General features: G+C 38.5%; 1 pseudogene; it reads left to right on the top strand.

The window, feature by feature from the left end:
* Positions 1–214: 214 nt before the first annotated feature.
* Positions 215–3,355, top strand: LOC147908077 (uncharacterized; annotated as a pseudogene).
* Positions 3,356–7,807: the final 4,452 nt, after the last annotated feature.

Below are 7,807 nucleotides of genomic sequence, written 5' to 3'. Positions count from 1 at the left end.
GATTGGATACGAAGGGACACGAACTCTGGACGAACTGAGGTCTCGTATAAGTGCATTTGTGGAAAAAAATCTGGGGAGTTTCTAAGCTCGTACGCCACCGCCGCCACTCCCGCGAGAACTAGGCTGCCGTGAATGCTAGCATAAACCCATTTAACATGGCACTCACCCCACCCAGTCCCGAGAAACGGCCTGCAAAAATAATTAATAAATGTAAAAATGGGATCTCCAATTCGAAGAGAAAGATCCATGGGCATTCCTAGAGCGCGAGGAATTAAAAAACGATTATGAATTTACGAGTACTAACCACCAGTTTCTTGAAGGGTTACCGGTACTCTTAAAAGGGGACGCGTGATGTTAAGGAAATCGCAAACGCTGGGAATGACTTCGTCAACAGTTTTAAAGCCTCGTTTTTACCTCACGCAGACGCCTTTCAATTATTGGAAGATTATATGTCCACACTCGTAAGCAGAAATCGAGAGACATTTTTTAAGTATTCTACAGCGTTAATCGCTTTTATGAACCAATGTCGGAATAACGATAGAGCCGTGGCAACTAGAATACCTCTACCGGAATATGCATTTCTCCTACCAGTGACGTATCAATGTGCCGCATACAGGAACTAAGCTGCAAGATCACAACGAGTGTTGCTGGCGCTGCAAGCAGAAGGGGCACATCTAATTCGAGTGTAGACGCTTGTTCAAGAAATTTTGCTCGCAGTGTAAAAGGCAGTGTTGCAAGGACGGAGTCCTGACAAAGAACTGCCATCCGCCGTCGGGAAACGGGCCACAGACCGAGGAAACTTCGCTTCCTGGTCATCAACGTAAAATTTACGCTTCGGCCGACATGTACTTCCAAGATATAAAGCTGGTCGCGTTAATAGACCCGGCTCGGAAATCTTGTTTATCAATGACATCGCACAAATAGTGAAGAAATTGCATTTCTCTATAAAAGGGGACGCGGGGGAAATCTAACTCGCTGACGGACAAACGATTGCCTTGCCCGGTCTCGTAAATATATCTATTAGAATCGGCAACCGACACGCACAGCATACGTTCCAATAATGCTTATTACGTTTGTAATGCTGACGCTTAAAAGTAAGGCATTAATAGGTGTCGATCTATGGCAAAAGTTAAACTTTGCAATCTTACCCCCTACCCTGACCGTGAGCCACTCAGTGAGTGCCGTCACTGCCGCCTCGACGAAGGCACTCACGCAAGACCTAGGACGAAGCTACAAAACTTCTTAGATGAAGAGCAATCAAAATTCGACCGCGTACAAAGCTCCACGGAAGCGCTACATCAGATATACATTAAAACGGGCATCCAGCCGATTCAACAGAGATACTGCTTCTCGCCATGCAAGTCATAATCGACACCGAAGTAGGACAAATGGTGCAAGACGGTCATAGAACCGGCTGCGAATCCGTAGAGCTCGCTGGTAGTCGTCGTAAAAAAGAAAAACAGGAAAAATAGGTTCCGTATAGATTTTCACTGCGTGAACGAGGTTACCGACTGAATCAGACGCCTATCCGCTCCCACAGATAACCGCAACATTAGACAAGTTGCGTGGAGCATACTCACCATGCTCGACCTAAAGAATGGTTACTGGCAAGTACTGTTAACACCAAATAGCAAATCCGTCACGACATTTACGATACTAGGAAAAGGGCTTTATCAATTTACGGTGATGCCGTTGGACTCAGCGTCGGCCACGTTCCAGCAGCTTTTATACATCGTTTTGGGTCCTGAGTTAGAACCGCACATCTTTGTATATTTAAATGACATAATAATCATTAACTGGACGTTTGACGAACGTATAAAAACACTCTATTTTCTGACGACTCCGAGATGCTAATCTGAAGATAAACCCGAAAAAGTATAAATTATGACTAAAATATCTTGGCCACATAATAAACAGAGATTAGAACCAACTCGGACAAAGTTAAAGCAATAAATGGCTAATGTTGAAAATCGTAAACAGATTTGATAATTTTTGGGCATGGCTTCCTGGTACCATCGTTTCATACAAGACTTCGCGATCGTAGCCACCCCGCTCACTGCGCTTACGCGCAAGAACGCATGATGGAAATAGGGGTCGGACGAGGAAGCCGCATACCAACAGTTAAAGAATACCCTCACCACCGCCCCCGTTCTAATCTGTTCTTGACTTCACATGAAAGTTCGTCTTGCAGACCGATGCAAATAACACCGACCTCGGAGCCGTGCTGACGCAAAACTTCCCGGAGGGGAACGCGTTATCGCATACACAAGTCGTACGCTGAATCCCGCCAAGTGTAACAGCACGACGGAGTTCGAATACCTCGTCGTAATATGGGGAATTCACCAGATGCGGGACTACTAGAGGGATATTCCTTTATTATTGAACACCAATCGCTAAGATGGCTCCAAAAGCTGAATTTTCCCACAGGACACTTAGGGAGATGGTCATTCGAGCTCCAATACGATGTCGAAATAAAATATCGTAAGGATACTTTGTAAAGAATGACCGATGTTCCCTCGACAATCAATTACCGCCGCAGCTGAGGAAGTTCCGCGTTGCCCATGATATCGCAAACTAATTACCGCAGTTATCGAAGACTTCCATTGATACTCCGACTATTAAATCACCGACGGTCAGATACCATTACATCTTGCACATTTTAGATTTTAAAAAAGTATTCTCCGAGCAGCAATAGAAGCAATGCGTATCAAAAGAATGCCGTGCGGACGTTCTACGCATCAATCATGATGAAGCGAGTATTACGATCTCCGACGCAGGTTTATGGAAACCACTAGTAGGGGATAAAATATACAAGAAATAATATACGTTATCAAGCAAATTTGCTACTTTCAACACAAAGTTCGCGCACAGATTTAAAGGCCTATTCGAATCAAGCGCGTAGTGTCCCCCGTTATTTTCCACTTACGCGAAGCGGCCGCTGGATGCGATACATCCACATACATCCACATATCTTAAGTTCCCCGGCGAGGCAATCAACAGAAACGAAACAGTGACGAATACACGGACATCGAATATATGACATCAATACCTATACCGAATCCGACAGCGACGAGGACAAAAAATAAACACTTGTCCCGAAACCATCGAAAAGACGATACATTTATCGATAGAGCAGTTATGAAGAAGGACGACATTCTTAAGGTGCTCGACGATTTCTTATAAGAGGAGCGGCCAACCCAGGGATGGACACCCAAGCAAGGACAAACGTCTCTGTGATAGAATTGGTAGTACCTTATCCATCGCCCGGGAAGCACATTCGGATAGTGGAATGAATTATACAAGCCTTGGAAATATTTGCGAAAAGCTTGCAAAACATTTGACTATTTATTTAGATCTCGAGCTACCCCAAATTTAAAAAAAAAATCATGTTTCTACGTCAATTTATTGCCAAGAAAATGGAAGTTAAATAAATTTTAACGCACGAAATCAGATATGCGCGAGTCGCTAAGCGGCCCGGTCATCTCCACTTTACTGCACGCCGGTTTCCCCCATTGTCATCTCGCTCGCGTTCCTCAATTTTCCAATGATTTTAAACAAACTTTTTCGGCAATAAAAAATTCGAAAATTTTTTAACAAGCAAAATTTTTTAATGACAAATTCAATTCTTCCTTGACAAATTAGTACCAGACGGAACTTTTAATCTTAACAATTAGAGCTACAATGATTTATTGAAAAAAAATTGTTGTCTCGGCTCTTAATAATCGCAGGATAACTTTTTTCTTAAATTCGTAGAAAAATGTCAGCTGCCAAATGCTTCAGATGATTATTTGATATGATGCGTATTAATGGAATTATTCCACTTTTTTATACCAAAAAAAGACACCCACTTTTCAAAATCGTTTTAAAATAGTTTAATTGCAAAAAATCATTTTGTTTCTAAGTATACGTGCAACTCTTGAAGAAAAAAAAATCACTCCTGCAAATTGCTATGCGACTGCTCAAAGATGAAGAAATTAAGTTTTTCGCAGACAAATTTTTACTGAACAAATGGTCTTTTGCAAAAACTAATGAACTAATGAATATTTCAGGCTCGTACAGGACTAGATTTTTTTCATCATCACGAGGGCTACATTTTACAAGAATTTCAAAACTCTGCGTTTCAATCTCGATGAACAGAGCAAGTGAAAGAAAGACTTTTTTCGATAGTTTTTATTTTCTTTTTCTATTTAACTAATAGACCTATCTTAATGTTCTACGTCTCATTTTGTTGGTATTTTGAATACCTTTATTTTGAATACATTTTTCATACTGAATTTTTTTCCATATAATCGACATCTTTCGTTTTATAAGCGAAAAACCTGCTTTTTGCAACTATTCGAATTTTTTTCGCATATTTCCCACACGAGTTGTGAATCTCGAACATATACATTTCTTTTCTGATAACCTTCAGAACATTTTTGTGCAGAGAAATGTCAACTTACAATTTTTGCGCAAAACGAGTCTTTTTGAGTCTAATTCTACTTGACTAACGCTGGATGCGGGAGGACTTCCCATTCAAGCTTTAAAAATATCTTCATGCTTTTCGCAACATGCGGTTAAGTGTTATCATGCAACAAAATGACTTTGCATTGATTGTTGATTGACGGATGGTCTTTTTTGTATCAACTCGTTATTCAATCGGTATAATTATTGTTAATAGCGATCAGCTGTAATGATTTCATTTGGACGCAAAAGCTTGTAATACAGCACACTTTCCTGATTCCACCAAATGTAGAGAAAGATCTTGTGCTCGTGAATATTCTTCTTTGGCGTTGAAGTAGATAGCTGGAGTCCATCTATAATTTTCTCTGCTTGAGATTATCAAAATAAATCCATTTTTCATCACGATACGTCATAACAAACTCTTTTCTCTTTGCCCTCCCTTCTCTTTGCAAGCAAAGAAGTTGCGATAGACAATCGATTCAAAATGGCATTTTCAAACAACTCATGTATAGTAGCTATATCCCTTCCTTATGAATTTTTCCTCTGGCATGCAAGCGTTTTGAGACGGCCGTTTGAATAACATTTAACACTTTTGACAACTGTAAAACCGTTTGAACTAGATTCTCATCGAGAAATTCTTACAGCTCGATATCTTCAAATTTTTTCGATTGTCCAGGACGTTTTTATTTCTCATATCGAAATCACCGTTTCGAAAGCGTTTCAATCAAACTCTGTATGTTCTTCACGATAAAGTTTCATCGCCATACACTTTGAATAATAAGCGTTTCAGTTTTGGTTTTCTTAAAGTTGAAGTAGTGAGGAAGCACAGCTTATTGAGGTTCATTTTCACTTGATTGAAAAATCTCTTTGGCGTCGAGAAATCTAATCTAAAGACTAAATCACTTTCAGCAAAGTTTTGTCTAAATTACAAAAGACATGCGACTTCACTGTAACTTGCCAGCGTTGAAGCTGGCATCTTCTAGTAGTGAGCGGCAGGAATTAAGTTTATCACCTATATATACGGGGTGATTCAAGACAACTCAGGTATCCCTGACAAGACGTATTTTTAATCTAACTCTAAGACGATTTTTCCTTTATGAAAATTTTGTCCGAAACTTAGTTTTCAAATTACAGCAAGTAGTTAGCGTATCACGGGTCGCGAGAGGAGACGGGTAGGAATGGCGCTAACGGTTAGACGCGGACATTTTACGCGTGGGGCGCATACTAATCGAACGCATTCACACGTTTATAAAAACACGTTTATTATCACTCTCTTCTCTATCTCTTTATCTTTCACTTCAAGTATACTAATTTCGTTAAATTATAAATTAGATGAAAGTGAAATGAAAATTGAACCCTTTGAGTATCAGATTGTTTTTTAATTACACTGATGAAATTGTTAGAGAAATGTTGTAAAAGAGCGAAATTATACAATAATTACGTGCCATAAGCATTATAAAACTATTATCCCAGCAAACATCAAATAAATACAATATAACGTGAAAATAACAAATAATGTAACAGATGTTACACTTTATTTATAATTATATAATTATATATAACTTTACTTTATATATATAATGCAGCGGGTTATGAAACTATTACATTGTTTTTTTATTTATGCGTTATTTATAATAAACGAACAGCAATATAGTGGGATTGTTATATTACTATTCCATATTGCTGTCGTTGCATGTTATATAACAATTGTTTTGTTGGCATTATATTGGGTTGGGGAAAAAGTTTCTCCGTATTTTTTAATTCAAAATTGTATATACAATATCTTCGTAAAAAATAAATGAAATTTCAATTTAAAAAAAAGAGTTTTAAAGCTTGAAATCTCTACTTTCGAAAGATTACTATATTTTTTCAGTTTCTGTGAATTTGATAATTTTTACATCAAAAAAACGGCGAGCTGAAAAAGATGAAAATTTTTCTTTTCACTTTGAGAATCTCTCACGTGTCCAAAAAAAATTTACAAAAATTTTCGACTACCTATCGTGAAAGCTCGAAGCTTTTCCTACAAAATCATTTTTTAAAAATGTTCCTATGATTTTTTGTTACTGAGTTATTCGCGAATTAAGTAAAGGAGCATTCTAACTTTGATTGCTCGTGATAAAAATCTCCGAGATAAAAATCATCTCACCGCAATTTAAAAAACAGATTCTTAAAGCTAAAACTTTGCTCTAACGAATAATATAATTGTAACGAAAATTTTGCAACAAATGAAAAACTTGCGAAAAATTTTTTTTAAATACGAAGAAACTTTTTCCCTGACCTAATATTAATGCTTGAGAGTACAAATTAGTTCGGTCCGTTTTTTTGTGTTCAAAAATGTATTTATTTTAAAACAAAATGAATGAACAGATTAATTAAAGTATTGTCCATCGCTGGCTACTATTTTTTCCCATCTCTCAGGCAATTTTCGAATTCCATCTCGAAAAAATGACTCGTCTTTGGAGACGATCCAATTTTGGAGAAGTGAACCGGTGACTTGCCAAATCATGCTGCATCCTTCGGAACAACCAGTAATCAGAAGGAGCAATGTCCGGAGAATACGGCAGGTGCGGTAAAATATCCCATTTGAGCGTTTCCAAATATTTTTTTACAACTTTTGCGACATGAGGCCGAGCGTTGTCATGAAGAAAAATAACTTTATCATGTCTTTGCTCGTATTCCGGCCGTTTTCCTCGCAATGCACAGCTCAAACGAATCAATTGTAGCCGATACCGATCGCCCATAAGGGAATCGCCAGGTTTTAGCAGCTCATAGTAAACAACACTCTTTTGGTCCCACCAAATACAGAGCATAATCTTCGAAACCATGAATGTTCGGCTTTGATGTTGATGTTGAGGTCGATGGCAACGATTGACCGGGCTTAGCGTAGTATTTTTTCTTCTTAGGGTTGTCGTAGAATATCCACTCCTGATCTCCAGTCACAATCCGATGCAAAAAATCTTTTCTTTGTTTTCTTTGAATCAGCTGTTCGCAAATGAAAAATCGCCTTTCAACGTCTCTCGGTTTCAATTCATAAGGCACCCCATTTCCTTGTTTTTGAATTATTCCCATGGTTCTCAATCGTGCAGAAACGGCTTGTTGAGTTACTCCCAATGATTTTGCAAGCTTCTCTTGCGTTTGACTCTGATCTTCTTCGAGTAATTCCTCTAATTTTTTATCTTCGAATTTTTTTGGCTGTCCAGAGTGAGGCTTGTCTTCAACGCTGAAATCTCCATCCTTGAAACGTCGAAACCATTCCCTACATGATTTATCATTGGAACAGTGTCACTATAAACTTCGACAAGCATTCGATGGGCTTCAGCTGCACTTTTCTTCCAATTAAAGCAGAAAATTAGAACTTCCCGCA

This window comes from Acromyrmex echinatior, chromosome 11 (genome assembly GCF_024713525.1).
Source record: "Acromyrmex echinatior isolate Ae372 chromosome 11, ASM2471352v2, whole genome shotgun sequence".
NCBI lineage: Eukaryota > Metazoa > Arthropoda > Insecta > Hymenoptera > Formicidae > Acromyrmex > Acromyrmex echinatior.
Note: the sequence above shows the minus strand (reverse complement) of the source record. Positions and strands in the feature narration are given on the sequence as shown.